At 49.6% G+C, this 19,615-nt stretch overlaps 1 protein-coding gene across 2 annotated transcripts in view; it reads left to right on the forward strand.

Annotated features, from left to right (window-relative positions):
* Positions 1 to 525: 525 nt before the first annotated feature.
* Positions 526 to 19,615, forward strand: part of MYORG (myogenesis regulating glycosidase (putative)) — a 29,827-nt gene continuing 10,737 nt past the window's right edge. Inside the window, exons 1-2 of one of the 2 annotated variants that reach the window (XM_042850720.2) lie at positions 526 to 763; positions 1,264 to 1,372. The gene's annotated coding sequence lies outside the window, so the exon portion shown is untranslated. Of the gene's footprint in view, positions 764 to 1,263; positions 1,373 to 16,689; positions 17,032 to 19,615 lie in introns of those variants that run through there. The other variant, XM_042850721.2, reaches the window with a different exon arrangement.

The following is a 19,615-nucleotide window of genomic DNA, read 5'->3' on the forward strand; positions in this document are numbered from 1 at the left end:
CGCCATGAGCAGTAGAGGGCTTATGACACACAGCTGAGCAAGCTCTGACACCCTCCTACACAACGGCAGTGTACCCCACTGCCCCCCCACTCCCCAGCGCTATAATCAGTTTGCCCCGGATTATTTCACTTGCCTAGCAGCGAGTGGGCTGGGACCCCCGGGCTGCCTGATAAGCCTGGGCTTCGGGCAGCTTCACTCCTCAGTGGGCTGTGGCCAGCCTGCCAAGGGGAGAGAGGAGGCGGGGAGGGGGGCTCCTGCCCCATCCCCAGGGGAGGCGCTGGGCTGGCTGAGACAGGGCTGCCCGGGGAAGGGGGGGCAAGTGGGGCAATTTGCCCAGGCCCCCACGAGAATACAGTATTCTATAGTCTTGCAACTTTTGTTTACGGAAGGGGCCCCCAAAATTGCTTTGCCCCAGGCCCCCTGAATCCTCTGGGCAGCCCTAGCTCTGGGACGTGGCGGCAGGGACCGTGCCCAGCCCCGGGCGCAGCGCAGCGCACGCTGCAGCCCGGCCGCTTCCCAGGGCGCAGGACCAAGCGCCCCAAGGCGCACCGCCCTCGCCGGCTCCCCCCGCCCGGCCCCTCCAATCCGGGCCTGCAAACTACATCTCCCAGCATCCCGCTGGCCCCACAGTGCCTCTCCTCCCCCCTCCCCCCCACACACACCTGAAGAGCCAATGAGGAACCAGGCAGCGCAGCCCCAAATGCCAGGCGGCGCTTCCTGCCCCAGTGACACCGGGGCGCGTTGGGGACGGTGCTGCGCCACGGTGAGTTTCTGGGCGTGGAGGGTCCTGGGGTGGAGGGGGAGGCTGTGGGATCCAGGGCGCTCGCCTCTCCTAGGTCTCCTCCCTTGGCCAAATGGGGCTGGGGAAAGGGGGAAACCTTAGCCCCATAAACAAGCGTGTCCCCCCCCCCCCCGTGTGGGTGGCGAGGGGGCCACCTGCCCGGCCAGGCTGCGAGCCCCCATCCCTGGCTGGGACAAGCCGCCTGTCGCCTGCAGAGAGCCAGGCTGCAGGAGATCAAGGATTAATCAGCCAGGGGTCTGTGCCATCGCCCCTCTGCAGGATCTGCCCCCCTGTCTCTCCATTTCCAGTGGGACCAGGGTGTACTGCCCACCCCCCTGCCTTGTGACACTTTTCTGGGGCTTGCGGATATCAAGGCGCCCTGTCTTGCTGCGTGCGTCTGTGGCGTTGGAGACCTCTGCCTGCAGCCGCCTCCCCTCCAGAAATCATTGCAAAATCGACTAAATCCTGCCATTGCTCTGTAGGACTCGGGCGGGGAGTTGTCAGCACTCTGCCGGCTGACAGGCAGCGCCGTTAAGTTTCCTGGCTCGACCCCCATGCACTAGAAGAAGCTGTTGACTCTCTGGTTAATAGGTAATGCACTTTTCTTCTTCCCGGACGGGTTTTGAATGCTGTGCCTGGGGAGTTAAGGAAGATTGGCTCCTTCACAATAGTGTTTTTTTAAAGAGGGGATCCAAAAAATCATATGGAAAACGGTGCTTCGTAGGGTTGAGCCCTGAAATAGCGTCAACTCTGGGGCTGGATTGGAGTTTACAGCTCAAACTTAACAGGCTGAGTTGAAAGATCCTGGGATGTGGGGACAATGGGATCCATCAACTAATTTAGTAACAAGCAACAGAGGGTCCTGTGGCACCTTTGAGACTAACAGAAGTACTGGGAGCATAATTTTTACAGATTCAGACTAACACGGCTACCCCTCTGATAATTTAGTAACGTTATTAATGGGGGAGGGGGAAGCACTCATGTCATCTGTCTTTTATACAGGACTCTAGAATGAACGGCTTTTGGGCTCAGGGCTCTTGTCTGGACCGGTGCCTTGAGAGTTTAATGACTGTAATAACTTTTGATGGGTGGGATGGATGCGCTACAGGGAAACCTCTAATCCCTCAAGCCAAGCTGCCTCTTCCAGATGTACCCTGTACCTCGCGTGTTACTAACCAGCTGTCATGTTAGGACTATAATTACCAAATAAGTGGCTATGAAACACACACATCGGTGGAAGGAGAGCAGAAACCCAGTTCACTGCCCTGCGGTATACTTAATCTGGAGTTGAGAGAGTTAGCGGGATCTCGTTTGTTACTAGCTTTGCAATGTTAGGGAACCCTTAATGGACCATTGAAAATACTAATGCCTGTGAGTTGCACTTGGCTACCATAGAGATGGGAGCATTAAAGATATCTGGATAGTTGTGAGGTCCTCTACGAAATAGCAACCTTGGTGTATAATCCTTCTGAGCTGCTAAATGCTGGCGCTGTGCTAATTTTCCATGCAGCTATGACTGATAGCTAATCTTCTTTGGACCATAAACTCCTGAGGTCAGGGAATGTGCCCCCGTCTGTTTAGGCAGAGCCGTGTGGCCTCGCAGCACTATATATACGTGTTTTGCAATGGCAACATTCGCTGGCAGTGTGATTATGCAACAGTGAATGTTTGGCCTCAGAGTAGCTGGCTTGGAGCTAATCACCTTGTCTGCAGGTGTACCTGCTCCCTGGAGCCATGGAAGCTGGCGCTCTTTATGAGACACGAGAATCTTTTTTTTTTTTCCCTTTCCAATTTATTCTTCAGTTTTAAGGCTGCCTTTTTGTGCCATCTCGGCTCATGAGCCAGGAGGCAGGTAGATGCCAACCCAGGTCTCTAGATGGGCAGGAATAAGGGGACGGTATTCCTCATATCCATCCCAACTCCTTTATATGAGCAAGCTGCAGACCTGCCTGCTGAACTCTCTGGTGTCCCAGTGAGGATTTTAACCAGTCCTCAGCCTCTCGACTGGAAGTGGTGGTGCGGTGGCCATCGGGCCTTAAACTCTTTGGGTGCGATTCATCATTCTTTGAAGCTGGAACCTTCCTGGACTTCTTGGAGACTCAGCGGCAGAGAGCAAGACAGTAGAATTAAATGTGGAAGACTCTGCTTAGGAACCCTGAACCAGATGCAGCATCACCCCCCTTCCCTCCCCTCCCCGCAATATTCATGGGGGCTTGGGTTTCAGAACTCTCTGGAAAACCAGGCAACTTATTAGGTGCTGAAATGGGAGTTCTGCTCTCCTTACGTTCTGGTACCAGCTCTGGGAGCTGAGAACCTTCTGAGAAATCTCGTCTGGCGGTGACGCCTAATGGAGAGCAAAGCACTTCAGTGCAAATGAGACACCACTGGGAGAGAACTTGGAGCAAGACCCTTGGGAATCTCGGCTCCATGGTCAGAAGTGGGCTGGCTGGGGAGATGAGATGGGAGCACTGCCGAGCTTTGTGGGTGAGTGGGTTAGGTAGGGCTACCTCCCTCAGAAGATCAAGAATTCAATGGGGATGGGCAAGAGCAAAGACCAGCTGGAGTGCTGGGGAAAAGAAACTGTTGGAGAGTGGGATGGGAGAGAAGGTCTTGGTGGCCCTGGGCCCCATTTAGCCCTAAGTCACTGCTGTTTTACACAGGGCTAACTTCATCTACCATCAAAATGCAGCCACCTCTGAGGTGAAGTGTGGCACCTTCATAATGGTGCACAACAACAATAAAAAAAGGAGCTGACAACAGGAAAATGAAGGATGATCCTACAGCCAATGAAAACTGCAGAGAGGATTTAGGGAGCCAGACTGTCATTACCCAAGCTGGAATTTGACCAGCACTCAAGAGGCATTACATCTTACCTTGTGGCAAAGGTTATGGGATCTTTAAGGAGCTTATGGGGTCAGGATCTCTGAAACACAGCACCCCAAACGCCAGACTGGAGCACTGGGGGCAGGACTTGCCTTGAGGAAAAGATGCTCCCAATTGAGTCACCAGCGCCATTCTTTGCAGTGCCTCTGTGTTGCTTTGGTGGTGTCCCATCCAATCCCTCGCTTGGCTTGCTCCCAGGCTAGCTGGCGATGTGGCATCTGACAGCTCGAGCGGACATGGCTGTTGCTGAAGACGTTTGAACTAAAAACCAGGCGCTGGTGTTTCCTGGACAGGACTTTAGCCGCATTGTTTCACGGTAAGTAACCGAGCTCCTTAGCCCAAGCACGTCTGAAGTGCAGCTCCGACTGGTTCTCAGTGTCCGAGCCTGCAGCTAGCTGTGGTCCCATGACCAGTTAGAATGCCGGTGATGCTGCTTCCTTCTACACCAAGGGCAAGAACGGGCCATCCCCTAGTCCTGGGCGACAGCTGTGCCTCCTGGAGAAAGGCTGGCCTGGAAGTTTGGGGTCCTTCCCTAACCTTTGTGCCAGGCTCCTATTAGAACTGGCAACACCAGGCCTGCGGGTCTGGGAACGTCGGAAGTTGAGGAACCAGTTTGGAAGAGCTGAAGGGCAAAACTCTGCCGTCTCCAAAGCAGAAGCCGCTTCATCCCCAGAAAAACCATGCCCTCATCCTGCTTCCCCAGCTCCTGCCCAGTACGGCTCCCATACTGTTATGCAGTGGTGGGGCCGTAGGTACACCCCTGGCAAGGCGCGCCCCTCCAGAAGCGTTGGCTGGACCATATCCTGCCGCTCAGCTGTAGCTTCTGCCTGTGTGATGGCCCTGGAGAAGGGGAGCGGGAAGGGCTCCACCTAGTACAGGCCTGGCCGTAACTTGCCCCTAAAGCCATGTCTCACCTAGCAAAGTCTTGCCAATATAGCTACACCGGTATAAGTGCACGGCAACAATAAAAATCTGAAGACCGATCTACTGACACCAGCAAACCTTCCCAGTGGAGACACGGCTTATACTGGCAAACGTGCTTTTGCTGGTATCGCTTATTTCACTCCGGGAACCAGGATAACCTATCTTTTTGGCCAGTATAACTGCCGCGACACTAGGACTGTTGCTGGAATAGGGGTGTGACTTTTTGGCAACATTTCTGTCAGCCATTACTATGCTGGCAAGCTTCCAGTGTAACCCTGGCATGAGCGTCAAAGGTTTATCTAGGACGATCGTTCTCGAGAACACGCGGTGCCCGATTTGATGGCAAATTGGCAATAACGAAAGAGGCCATTAGGAGGCAATGAGAGGAGATTGCAATCGTATGGTAATGGTTTTTTGCCCTTTGGCAGAGGCTTAAAGCAGTGGCTCGCAAACTTTTTTACTGGTGACCCCTTTCACGTAGCAAGTCTCTGAGTACGACCCCCCTTATACATTAAAAACATTTTTTATATATTTAACAGCATTATAAATGCTGGAGGCAAAGCAGGGTTGGGGTGGAGGCTGACAGCTCGCGACCCCCCCCATGTAGTAACCTTGCGACCCCCTGAGGGGTCCCGAACCCCTGGCTTAAAGGGACACAGTCGGGGCCTTATAAAACCTGATCATCAATAGAAATGCTTCTGTTGAGAGTCTCAAAAAAAGGGGTATATGGGAGGCAGGAGGGAAAATAACATTTCCCTGCGTTCTCTGCAGTTCCCTGCTAAGGGAAACTCACTAGCAACTGGCCTAAAAATAGGTAAATCTAACCATTTACACCCAATTTTTGTACTTCGCTCATTCTTGGTCAATAGCAGTACTGCCAACCCCAAGCATTCAAAAATTATGAGATTTGCTTCAATCTTATTACACTTAAATGTCATCATAATTTGGGCTGTTTTTCTTTCTGGTTTGAGCCTCTTGGAGTCCAGTTTTCAAGTTTTGCTCCGCAACCAGGAGGGCTAGAACTAACTAGGTCAGTGAAATTTGAAATTCTCAAATAGCATCTCTGCAGGAGGTAGGGGCGTAAGAAAAACAATGAGACTCCTGATAAAATGCTGGGAGTTGGCAACAACACGGCCCATGGCATTTATTGGAGAAAAGCATAATCTGTCTTTGAAACTCAGTTTTAATAACTCTGAGTGCTGTTAGGAACTCAAATAAGGAAGTCATATATTATATATACATTTACACCTGACAATTTCCCTTCAAGTTCTGCCCATGCAGAGTTGACTCCTTACATAACTGATCAAGCGTCTGGGCATGACTGTAATGTAAAAGGACATTGCAAACTTGATCAACTCCTATAATAGCCTGTACAGAGGTGCAAGATTAGACTATAAAGTTCACATTCATTCCTATGATATGGGTGGACTTTTTGGTGGTTGTATGGAGAGAACTCTGCCGAGTTTCAATATGTAGTCTGTGCAGATCTATTAGCGTGCCAGCAGAGACACGGAAGGACAGGGCGTTTGGATGGGCCTCTGTAGGACATGGCTGCTGGCTTCCATGTCTTTATTTAGCACTGAGTACGTTGTCCCTGTTTAGTAACTGGCCGACACCATGGCAAGTGCTTATTTCCCATACACCCAAAGCTGCCACGAGCTCCTTATTGCCAACTTCTAGAGCTCAAAAAAAATCAGGAGTTGGGCTCCCAAAATCGTAAAAATTTTTAAAAACACTTCTCTTGAGTTGCCTTCTGATTTTTGAGCCTTTGGGGGCTTCCCCCCCCCCCCCCCACATGTTTTTCTTCAAACCCATGAGAGCTAGATTTGTTTGTTGTTGTGTTTTTTCTTTTTTTTTTAAATGAAACCTGAGATTCTCACATAACCACATGACTGCGGGAGCTGGGGCTTTACCAAAAACACCCAATACCGCAAGAGCTGGCAACGCATACTATCATTTAGATTCTCATGATGTACGGGAAAGGAGAAGAGAATAAATCAAGTCTTCATGGGAGTGCATGAGCCGTGTGACCTTCCGGAACATGCTGTGTCAGCTTTGCCTTGCAAAATGGCAGCTTGTCTCCACGAAGCTGTCTGTCTGAAGAAACTTAAAGGTGCAGTACCCTGAAAATAAGCTAATGTCACAATAGGCCGATGCAAAGGAACCTGTCTCTCCTCTCTTCCCAATACGTGTTCTCTGCTGGTACTGGTATCCGCTCTAGTCTTGCTTGGGATTCTGCCAGTACATAGCAGTTGAGTACACCCGCTTAATCGGTGATCAGAAAGATGAGACGCTGCCCAGCCCTGTGAAGTGGAATCTTAGCCGGGCTTATTTTTAAACTGGTTTAAAATATGCAGACCTAGAAATGTGGAGACAGGGTCACCGCTAGGCCCAGCAACTTACAGGGAGGTTTTTAAAGGGTGGGTACCAAGCTGCGTGGCTCATGCTACAGTTTCATGGGGAGAGTGAGATGTTGCCAGAACCCTTGTGGCCAAAATAGCAGGTGGAGGCGGCTAGCGCAGCCTGGATCCTGGGACTGCTGTGCAAGGGAGTCCAGCGTGCATGCAGGAGGCGAGGTGAGGCTATGCCAGAAAGGCTGGGGCAATCTGTATGGGGCTGTGGGCTCTGGCATGAAAGCGCCATCTGGAAAGGAGGCGTTTCTGTAGAATGCACGAAGCAGCCGCTACTTGGCTGTCGCCCGGAAACCAGCATAACCACATCAGAACCACTCTCACCAGAAAATTGCTGACTCCCCTGCGGCTGCACATAGGTGCAACCGCACTGACTGTGGGGAGGGAGTGCCTGCCTCCTGCACCTGCTTCCTGGGAGATGCCAACAGGTGCTCTATTGGCAAAAGGAGCCATGACTTCTTCCTCTCCTCCAGCAGCTGAAAAGCTCTCTTCTAAGGCACCAAGCCACCAATGAGCTAATTTGTCTGGCTTCGTGACTTTGGCAGCTGTAGACCCTGGGAGGGAGATACCATTGCACGAAAGAGAGAGATTCTGGACGGTACTGGGCCTCCGGTACTGGACCCTTCTCCCCCACAACGTTCCTGCTGGATAGGGAGTCTTGGTCAGCTGATAAACCAGGGCCTAACCTGGTGCGAATATAATCAGGATTGTTGCAGGTAACTTGGCGAGGCTCTGTGCTGATCAGTCTGTGAAGTTGTACTAGACGGTGCTTGTGGGAAATCAAAAGGTCCAAGTGTGATTCACTGGCTTGGTCCAAACGATTACGTCTCCCTCTAGTGGCTGGCCCCAGTTTGATAGTTAATCACAGTTAACGAGCTCGAGTTTACCTCAAGTGACTGTGGCTCTTAGCTTTGAGGCTGAGGTCCTCCCGTCGTCCCTGCTAACCGTTGTGACCCTAGCAGAGGTGAGCACGTGTGCAATCGAGAAGATCGGAATAATAGCTTACCGACTTAGGGTCCTTTTGGCGCTTGCAAATCTGTGCTTCAGCTCCCAGGCGACATTTCTCATGCATCGAATGCAGCAGATTATCTCATCACTTAAGGTGAAATTCACAAGGCTTACGTTTTGAGCGCTTAAGTGGTGCAGACTTTTCTGGGCTGGTCCTCTGCACTGGGATCATTTAACCTGAATTAACTGGCATGAGCTTTTACTGTTTCAAACTTCTGGACTTTTGAGAGCTGGCAGTAAACTCTGTGGAGTTCACTTGTTGTTGAAGCTTTGTGTAGCTTGAGTGAAACTATTGCTACATAGTCCTGGGATGGAATTCTTGCTTGCCTCACTGGTGGGTTGTGTAAAAAAAAAAAAAAAAAAAGTTCTTTCTGTACAGAAGAGATCTCTGTCTCCTGAGCAGTTCCGACCTGATTTATTCTACCTTGCTGATAAAGACAAATTGCATGTTTGAAATTTCTCTTTAAAATGACCCAATTACAAAACTACTGTGAAACTAGTGCTGCTTCTGTGGTTATTCTGGTTCCTATTAATCAAAGAAGTATCAATTTTTCTGTCCTATGAAAAAATCTTGAGATTTCTGAATTATTTTTTTGTCCCAAGTACGGATGAAAAGCCAAAACTTTTCACAAAACAAAATTAGCAAAACTTGATTTCAGTTTGAGCAAAACATTTTTGTTTGAATAAATTCAAAATGTTTCATTTTGATTTCAATCCTTCTTTAAAAAAGTGTGTAAGTACATTTGAAACAAAACTCAAATCTTTGTCTGAAAATGGAAAAATCAGATGGCACTTTTTAAAAAAAAAATTGAAAAATTTCACATTAAATTTTATCAAATACAATTTTGCAAAATACGTTGGCATTTTCCAAAGAAAACTATTCTGATTAAAAATTTCCAACGAGCTCTAGGTCGATCCCACTTCAGGCAGAAGAAATCTAGTCCAGGTCTTACCTGTGACCACAGGGCCGGCTCTACGGAAGCTGCTGCCGAATTTCCGCCATGGGCAGCTGAACATAGAAGCTGCCGCCGCGGAAACACACGTGCCGCCCTAACGGCACACAGACTGCCCCCGCTGTCCACGGCGGCAATTCGGCACGCTGTTTGGGGTGGCAAAAACACACGGACTGCTGCCCCTTGCAGATTGCAGCCCCAAGCACCTGCTTGGAAGGCTGGTGCCTGGAGCCGGCCCTGGGTGACCAGTAGATACAAAGTGTTGGCTAAGGCTAAGATCGGACAAATATAAAGCACGTCTTTGATCTGTGACAGAAATACATCAGTCAGGAAGGCTTTGTGTAGTTTTTCTTATGTGTTTGCTTTGTTTTGATCCAGTCAAAAATAAATGGGTGTTGTGCTATCGTTGGAGGCTAAACTAAACTCTGTGGCCGTATCAAAGCAAACTGTGATGGCACATAAACTGCGTCCCAGTAGACAGTATCTGACTTGTTTGCAAAAGTCTGTTCTTGTTTTCTTCCATACACAGAGCAATGCTATACTTGGTCTAAATGGCTCTTTCGAGAATAAGGAAACAAGGCTACTTCTGGGAAGATTATGTTCTTTTTAAATCTTCCCAGAGAGAGAGGGCACCCCACAGTGTTCAAGACTCTTTAGTAGGTCACGGGTAGGGGGAAAATGACAGTTGTGTTGCTGTTTGTGGCATTCCAAAATAACGTTAGAAGCACCCGCTGCTTGGATGCAAAGGCCAGAATTCTCAAAAATAGGAGGCTAACTCCAGGCTTCCTAATGGGTGGGAGCTACTGGGCACTCGGCACTCTTAGAAAATCAGGATATGAGCATCTCTGTTCAAGGAACTAGACAAAAGGTTACAAATGCCAGGATGCAGAGAGACTCTTGCAATGTTAAAACACATGTTCTCTAAAACAGGTGATTGTTGTATAGGGTGGGCTCCGCAAAAGCCCTCAGCGTTGGTCTTACTCTGCTCCCAGTGACGTTGATGGTAAGGCAGTGCTCCATATGCTTGGCCACTTTCATAGTGCCATCTGTGTAGATTTCAAACTCCTCCTCCAGAGGTAGTGTAAGTTTTTGGCCTAACAAACACTGCTGCCGTCAGGTTTGTGTGGCCAAATCTCCCTGCATTGCATTAGGCACTTTCCCTTCGGAGTGCTACTCCATGTGTGCTTTAAGTTTGTTTTGCAGGTGCCCACATCTGGCGACAGCAAATTTAGTGTGCAGGTAATTTGGAAAATGCTGTGTAAATGCTTATGACAAATGTCTTCACCCCGGCTACCACTATTGTCCTCTCTAGTAGGTTAGAAGTGAACTGAAATATAAAGTAAGTTGCCCAGACCTGTACTATTTTGAAAACCAGGCAAGACTGACTTTAAACTCATCCCACACTGTGGGGTGTGGCAGATATGGCAATATCCTGGATAAACCTTACTGAATTCAGTTTAAGTATCTTAGGAGTTCATTGTATTTAAAAATGCAAATGTTTATATGTTACCGGGGGATTGTATGTAATTTGTTTAAGGGGAAGACAGGACTAAGGTAAACCCTGGGAAGTGTAATGAGCTTCAAAGGACTCTTACAATAACAAGCCAGACAAAAGTGAACTTTCAGTTGAGTGGCTGTCCTAGGAAATACTTAGGAAAAGGAGAATGCAAATTACCCACTGTGACACTCTGTACCTCAGAATGGCACCCTGTAACCCCCACATTCATCATTTCTATATTGTGATATTTCATACAAAGCATGTCATGTGAGATATCATATGAAAGGTCATGATCTGCTGAAACCCATTGTTCTGTCCAAATATGTATATCATTAGTGCGTATGAAGTTGAGATTTTGCTGTATGATTGTTCCTGAAATATGCTGTAAGTTTGCTGGTTACGTACAAAAGACCCGACCCAGGAGGGTGCTCCATGACTATTCATCAGCAGGGGGGTTATAATCAAGGGATTTACAATTCAATGACAGCTGCCCGAGTCCACACAACAAGCGTTTACTTGATCACTGTAACTCAGCAAAGTTCACAGGGACATGTCTGGGCAAGTGTCTCTCAGAAACATGGATTGAGGGTATAAAATAAGGAACAGTTGCAGCATGTCTTTGCCTTTCTCCTCCCCCACCTATGCTGGAAGCAACTGGAATGCCAAAAAGATGAAGGTCATTTGAGGAGACTGGTCCAGGCTTAAGGGGAATCCTGTGTATTAAGAACTGTTTTAAGAACAGTTCACCGGCCACAGGCCTTGTTGGAGTGATCTTTGGTATGCTCATTATAATGCGTGAAGCTTCTATTATCATTTTTAATGAGTTTTCTCAGTAACGCTTTCACTTTAAGAATAAATGTACTTGCTTAGAAAGAGCTGTGTGGTAACTTATAACTCTGGCAATCACACTGTTCTCTTACGAGGAGAAAAGTACAGCAGGCCTGCTTAGGCAAGCTGATTGTGCTGGGGAATTCACAGTGCAGACAAGGAACTGTGCAGCCTAGAAATACCATGATTGATATATGCAGGTCTCCACGTAAGAGAGGTGAGAGCTGGGGAGCCAGAAGCCTGAGAGTGGGTGTCCTGGCTGGACCCTGAAGGGGGAATACAGGTGCAGTGACCCTGAATTGTGACAGATGGAACTAGAGTTAACTCTGCAGTGAAGACGGGTCATAGTTAAGGCTACATTTTAGTCTCGGGTATTTTTAATAAAAGTCATGGACAGGCAGGGGTGAAAGTGAGCCGTTACCGGCCTGTATGCCGCCCACATTAAAGTGCTGCCGCCGCAGAGCCCCAGGCCTTTTTAAATCACCGCCGGAGCCCCGGGCAGCGGGGGCCAGGCAGCACGGCTGGCTGGAGGAGGCTGACCCCCAGCTCCGCCCCTTCCACCCAAGGGCCTGCCCCTTCCGTCTGAGGCCCCGCCCTTTCTGGGGGCTAGAGCTGGCCCCCATATCCATAGGTGCTGACTCCATGGGTGCTCCGGGGCTGGAGCACCCACTGGCAGCTCCCCACCCCAGCTCACCTCTGCCTCTGCTCCGCCTCCTCCCCTGACCGGGCCGCCGCGTCCTGATTCTCCCCCCTCCCTCCCAGCACTTGCGCCGCGAAACGGCTGTTTTGCGCGGCAAGCCTGGGAGGGAGGGGGGAGGAGGAGGAACGCAGCACACTTGGGGAAGAGGCGGGGCCAGGGTGGAGATTTTGGGAGGGATCCAGTAGTGGCGGGGGGGAGTCAGGGTGGGGGCGGGGGGGGGTGAGGGGCACGAGTTTTTGTTGGCACCTGTGCCCATACCGGTAAGAGTTTACTACTTTCATTCCTGTGGACAGGTCACGGGCAGTAAACAAAAATTCACAGCCCATGACCTATCCATGACTTTTACTATATATCCCTAACTAAAACTTGGGCCAGGGGGCCGCAGGTGCTCTGGGGGGGGTAGTCCGGGGACACCATGGGTACTGGGGGTGTGGCAGAGCCAGGCAGCGGTGCCATGTGGCCTGGGACCAGTGCTGGTGCTGGGGGCAGGGTGGGGGCAGGCAGCGGCGTGAGCCCCAGGACCCCTGCTGGTGCTGGGGGAGGGAGGCCGGACAGCGGTGCGCGGCTTGGGACCCCTGCTGGTGCTGGGGGGAGAGAGGGGGCTGACAGACTCCCTACCTGGCTCCGACCGGCAAGTCTCCCTAGGGGGAGGGGCGACTGGTGGGGCTCCGCACGTTGCTCCTGCTACAAACGCCGGCTCCGCAGCCCCCATTGGCTGGGAACCGGAGCCCCCATTGGCTGGGAACCGCAGCCAATAGGCGCTTCGGGGGCAGCGCCTGCAGACGTGGGCAAGCCCCTTGGTCCCTCAGCCTAGGAGCTGCAAGGACATGCCGGTGGGAGCCCCCCACCGATGTAAGCACCACTCCTGCACCCCAACAGCCTGCCCCAGCCCTGAGCACCCTTTCAAACCCAAACTGCTGCTGGCCCAAGGGCTACAGAAGTCACTCAATCTGTGACTTCTATGACAGACACGCAGCCTTAGTCATAATTTGTGGGAGGCTTATGAGACATTAGATTTGGATAAAAAGTCACACAGAGAGAGAGAGAGAGAGAGAGAGAGCGCCCAGGGCGGGAGAATGGTTGTTTTTGCTGATGAGTGCTAGTGACCCTACCAAAGGCTTTTCCCAATGGGCAAAAGCCCATCTATGCTGCTCATGGCTCTGCTCCAGCCAGTTATGTTCTATTCAACAGCAGCCAAGTGTGGGTTATTATAATCTCATTTTGAGGCATGGATATGCCAAGATCCGAGCGGCTTTCACTTGGCCGCCAGCTTGCTTGGCTCAGCTAGGAGGGGTAGGACTAGAAAGCGCAAAGCAAGAACAGGAGAGGGAGCAGAGAGGACAAGAGAACCTTAGAAGGCAGCACAAGAATGGCACGAGACAAGCGCACCAGGAAAAAGAGGCCCCATTGAAACAGAGCAACCAACTGTTTACGTGCCTCATGGTCAAGCATCTGCCTATATATTTCTCTCCCTCCCTGTGTCCCTCTACCCCTTTGCAAATCTCACCTGAGAAGATCTTTCTGTGACCATTAGAGTTAATCAAAAATGTTTTCCAACAAAGAGGAGTTTGGGTGGGTGGGTGGTTTTGTTTTGTTTTTTATTATAATATTTTTTTTTAAGTTTTGTAATTAACAAAATTGGAAGTTTTCACAAGATTTCAGGTTTTGTTAAAACATTTTTTGAAGAAAATCCAAAGTTTGTTTAGTTTTGGTCAAAAAAATCCAACATTCCCCATCTCACTTCAGCCCTGCGGGGGTGGGGGAATGTAAAGTCAGAGAATGTTCTTTGCTTCCCTGACCCGGGAATAACGTTTTTCAATTGAAAACTTCAGAAAAGATGCACTTATTTTTTGGACGTTACTTGTGAAATATACTTTCCCCTCTCCACCAGCTCTACTGAATAAATGGTGTTTGGAAGGATTTCTGGAGAGGTAAAGAATTTGTGTGCAGTACTCGCTGCATGCTAGCCTACAGAACTGTATTTCTATTACTGTTTCCCTCAACAACTTCTCTAATGCCCTGATTCTCTACTAACCTGCCCTTCGTGGGCGGCGTGTTTGAGAGGCCAGGGAAGGCTAAGCCTCCCCGAAAAAGGCCGGCCATGCAGAGGGCAAGGGGGGCAGATGCGGCGCCGGTCACCCCTCCAGAGGCATCCCGGCCCACCGCTGCCTTTGGAGCACCGGAAGTGAAGCTCCATAGAAGTGGAGCGGGGGGCCACCAATGCCTGGACCATGGCGTTGCCCGCACTTTGCTCCGCCCCTTCCCCTGAGGCCCCAGCGTCGCTCCACCTCTTCCCGGCCCTGCTCCACCTCTTCCCCTGAGGCCTCCCCCGCCTACCTGCCCTCTGCCCTGCCCCACCCCTGCTCAGCCTTCCCCCCCCCCAAAGCCCCGCCACTCACTCCTCTCTGCCTCCCCCACCTCCCCCATCATGGCAGCCCCCCCTGTTCCAGGAAGGAAGTGGAGAGGAGCGAGCAGCAGGCGGGGAGCCTCGGAGGAGGGGGCAGAGAAGGGGCGGGGCGAAGGGAAAAGGTGCAAACAGGAGACAGACTGAGTCCAAACCAAAAGCCCTCCTGATACCTCAAGGACTGTGTTAATATCATGCCTGGTAAACAAGAGAAGTGGAACCAGAACGTAACCAAAATTGGTGTGTTGGAAACTAGGCCTAACATGTCAATAAAATCATGAGGGGATGGGCTATTCCACCCATCACTCTTTTTGTGGGTCCTTTAAAGAAAGAGACTTTAGAGGAGAAAAATTAGCAAGTTTCAGCATCATGGCTGCCACCCCCACCATCTCCCCAGACCTTCTTTGTCCTAATCCTGAGAGATTCCCTGACCAGACCGAGCCAGAGCGAGGGACCCAGACATCATCGCCACCTCTACTGGCTTCATCTGAATCCTAAACACCACCTGGGCTGAAATGGGATCAAACTGTAACAGCAACATCAGCCCATCTCAACTAACTTATTTTTCCCCAACAAGGACAAGTTATGGCAATCTCTGATACATCTGAGAGTCTGTCAAACAAGGTGGTGGTTTTTCGGGTTTTTTTGCTCCCTTCTAAAAAACTCCCCCCAACTAACAGGAAGAGAAGTTGTTAAAATGAAAGCCTCATTTAATGCCTTACATTTCAAAGGCTTTCATTGTTTGTCCTTCTTTTCTTTATTTTTAATACAAGGTTAAAAGGAAGTTTCCTGGTGTGTTTGCCATGGTGCTAAGCAGGCAGAGATCTCTGTGTACCAAACCTTGTTTGACACTGTCTAATGTTGCACAGTGACTGGGTTATGTTACCACTTATTCTATCTAAATGAATACAACAGCTCTAACATCTTTGATGTTTACCGCAGGCTTTTGAAATTCAGCAGGGTTTTGCCCTTGTGAGTCTACTGCATAGCATCCCACCTGCTTTTCCTTCGCTCCAACGCCTACAGGGAGTTCTGCCTCCAACACAGAGCTCTCCTATTCTGAATCAAGAAGTTCCAGCCTGACCCTATGGTTTTGCTTCCAAAGTGAGCCCCAGCTCAGTTGAACAAGTAGGCCCCAAGTTCCAGGGATAAAATCCTGGCCCCATTGAAATCAGCAGGACCTTTGCCCTGAACTTCAGTAGGGACAAAATTTCATCCCAGTAATGTCGTGCTTGTGATAACTTGGATTGAGTGCATCTACGTGAATTTTCACAGCTCACTGTGCTCTGGTCTGTGGGCGTCCCATATAGATAGGCAAGGAGGAATTCCTTCAGTCGTCATCATCATCATCAGTTCTGGCTTTCATTATTAACTCCTTCACAGCCAGCCTGAAGAGAATTGCACTTCATCAATTTGGTCCTCATGTGTTTGAGGGGAGAAGTGTTGCCTAATGGCTAGAGGAAGTGCTTGTGAGCCCAGACCCCGAGTTTTATTTCCCACTCTGCCACTGACCTGCTGTGCGACTTTGGACAAGTCATTTCCCCTTCCTGTGCCTCAGTTTCCCCGTCTCTAAAATGGGATGAACACAAATGTATCCATCTTCAAGGGAGGTAGAGACTGCAAAATGGTCAGACGACTTAACTGAGAAAACAGAACACAGCTGCAGTCTGCAAGGACAGCCCTTAAGGAAATAGCATTTCCAACAAGAAATGAAAGAGTGAATAAAGAACTACTGAGCCTGGAGTTCTAACTAGTTCTATGCTCCTGGGCTGATCCCAGCCCTCCCAAGCAGAGAGTTTATAGCCTATCCTGCACTGAGCTCAAGTTAAACCCTTGGGCACTAGAGACCAGGTAGTGGCCGGTCTGAGGCTGAATTTGTGTTTATAGAGTTCGGAGATGCTCAAAAGATTTTAAAACCGCAAAGGCTGCAGGAGACAGTGTCACAATAGATTTTTATCTCTTTCCATGGCACGCCTCCCTGCGGTTATCTAAGCCCCTCATAATTATTAATGGATTATGTGAGGTAGGAAAATTTTAGCTCTGTTTTCAGAAGGGAAACTGAGGCCCAGGGGAGCTTAAATGACTTGTCCAAGGTCACCCAGGTAGCCAGTTGAACCCGCCTAGCCTGGTTCTGTCCACTATGCTATCCTCCCTCCCACGCGGCCCTTTCATTCTGTGTATGTCCCATTTCCCCCTCCTTATGGGCTGTGATCCCATCTCCCTGTAACATTAGCAATGCAGTCACGTAGGCACTGCCAGCTCATGGAAAACAATAAGAACACTACTGCACAGAGATGCTGTGAGTCAGCAGCGACTGAGAGCTGAGAAGCAGCAAGAGGGAAACTGAACGATTCAGGAACTGGAGGGAACCTGAGGATTGAGAGAAAGTGAAGGGATATGACTGCTATTCGGAGACAGAATGAAGGGAAAAACACCTGTGAAGTCTGGACTGCACAAATCTCTTCACCCCTCAGTCAGAGGCTTTTAGCTTTCTAGCCTTTCAGTTGCTTTAAATAATGGGATTTTTGTGGAATTAAGGGATGATTAGCCCACGTGAGCGATAGGTTTAATTAAGTGAGCTGTACAACAGCCAAATTCCACAGAGCCCTGGGTTCCCTCATTCCAGGGCTCGAGGATGATGGTAAGTGGAAAGCGGCTTTGCATCATCAGGTGGTGGCACTTCAGTCTCTGCAGTTTAACCCCTGAATTGCTTATTCTGCAGGTAGTCAGGATGGGATCCTGTTCGCTACAGCATTGCACACCTGATTAGGACCCCACTCCTAGTGGGTCCTGGTCATTGTAGGCTGCGCCTTAGGAGAGTAACCTAGGGATTTCTCTGCTCCCTCTGAAGCAGCAAAATTGCAGTGCAGAATTTATGTTCCCCGCAGAATTTTATTTTTTCCCCTGCAGAATTTGTGATCTCCCACTGTTAATCCCATGCAAGGCGGGGCTTGGGCTGTCAGCCCCACACATGGCAGCCCGAGCCGGGGGGCTGACAGTGGGAGCCCCACCGTGCATGGGGCTGACAGCCCAAGCCCCAGTTGCGCAGCAGAATTTTAAAATATTCTGCGCAAAAAAAATAATTTTGGGGGCATAGAATTCCCCCGGGAGTAAACTTGCTATTTCTTCCTGCTGGAGTGTTGGTGCCAAGGATTACAGAGTGGCTTTTAGCATCAGAAGTTAGCTGCGTGTGTGCTGTTGTTCATGTCAGCTCAAGGGCATGCAGGGTGCTTTACAGGAGTACTTTTTTTCTATGCAATGATAAGAATTCTGTCCGGAAGAGAATATTGTCCTAGGCCCTAATCCTGCAGGCAGGCAGGAAGTTGCACACACGCGTAGTCCGATGAAGTCAATGCTAGAGAGTTAAAAACATGTTTACAAAGTCAGAGCACTAACAGACAGAGATGGAATGCGGGTGAAGTCTGAGATAAGAGATCACGGAGTTAGATATTCACGTTTCACCACAAGTCCTGTTGGTTCTAGTTTTAAGACAGAAAACTTTGGTTTTCCAACAAGTGTTCTAGCAAAGGCTTGGGTGTTGTGAGCAGAGGCTGAGGTGATTAGCAAGGGAATGATAGTTGAAAAGAGGGAGAAGATTTTTAGCAAGGCCTTGAACAGAAGCAAAGATTTCTGGTATTTTGATTGATGAGGGAACTCAATGCCTAGGTAGCGGCATGGAAAGTGAGACATGAGTCTTTATTAACCAATAGAATTGGTTGTTTTATTTGTTTAAGCAAAACTGAAATTCTTTATTTTGATATAAAAATGGAAACTAAACACTTGTTTGTTGGTTAAAAATTATGTTGCTTTGGGGGGGGGGAAGTTTACAAAAAGTGTTCGGGTTTCTGGTTTTCCGTTGATACCAGAAAATTTGGGGGGAGGGGAGTTCTGATGTTTCCTGAAAAAGTCAAAACCTGATCTATTAAACTGATTGTAAAAATCAGTAGTGGCTTGGTCACCACCTGGTACCTCTCCCCCATCTCCTTCCCAGAGTATTGCTTCCTCTCATGCTTTAATCTATGCACAGTAGTATAAAATGCTAGCCTCATTTGGTGTGATATCAAAACTGATAATAGTGAAGACTTCACAGCAGTGGATTTCATGGAGCTTCTGGCACGTCTTCCCCTTTTTTAGGGTAATGGTTTTGTCTGTTGTTGTAGGTTGATTTGTTTCGGGGTGTTTTTGTTGTTGAATAGGGTTTATTGAATAGAAGGGGTAGGGATCAGTGTTGCAGTTTCATTCAGTGGTGGAAAAACTGTTTTCAAAGAGGAAGATTTTGCAGAGTTTCCTAGAGATGGTCAGACCCTGAATTCACCTGATCTCCTCTGGAAGTTGATTCTACAGCTGGTTCCCTGGGCTAATCCCCATCCTCTTAACTGTAACCCTTATGGGGTATGTCAGGCTATAATTAAGGCTTTGAATCTTTCACGGAGGTCACGGATTCCGTGACTTTCCAGCACCTCCGTGATTTCTGTAGCGGCGGGTGCGGCTGACCCCAGGACTGCCCAAGCAGCTGGGGCGGCCCTGGGGCCAGCCACACCCGCCGCTGCTCCAGCGGCCCCAAGCAACTGGTCCCGGGCATTGCCCCGGAGCAGCGGTCCGGGAGCAGCAGCGATGCCCCAGGCCACCCCCGCCCAGAGGAGTGGTGGTGGGGCCACGGGCTGCCCCTCCCCCAGGAGCAGCGGCGGCAGGATCCCAGGCCACCCCCCACCTCCAGGAGCAGCAGCAGCAGCCGGTGGAGCACCGCCCCACTCCCATCAGCAGGTAAGATTTAGTTAGGGGTATTTTGAATAAAAGTCACAGACAGGTCACGGGCCGTGACTTTTTGGTTATTGACCGTGACCTGTCCGTGACTTCTACTAAAAATATCCATGACTAAATCGTAGCCTTAGCTATAATGCAGAGGAATCCCAGAAAGCGTTCCTTTCTTCTATCTCTGACCAAGGACCTTTGTTAGAATAAGGAGCACAGAGGAGAGACAAGGTGGGTGAGGAAATACCTTTTATTGAACCAATTTCTGTATCCTATCCTATCTCCTAGAACTGGAAGGGACCTTGAAAGGTCATTGAGTCCAGCCCCCTGCCTTCACTAGCAGGACCAAGTACTGATTTTGCCCCAGATCCCTAAGTGGCCCCCTCAAGGATTGAACTCACAACCCTGGGTTTAGCAGGCCAATGCTCAAACCACTGAGCTATCCCTCCCCCGTAAGGGTTACAGTTACGAGG

Source organism: Chrysemys picta, chromosome 6 (assembly GCF_011386835.1).
Source record: "Chrysemys picta bellii isolate R12L10 chromosome 6, ASM1138683v2, whole genome shotgun sequence".
NCBI lineage: Eukaryota > Metazoa > Chordata > Testudines > Emydidae > Chrysemys > Chrysemys picta.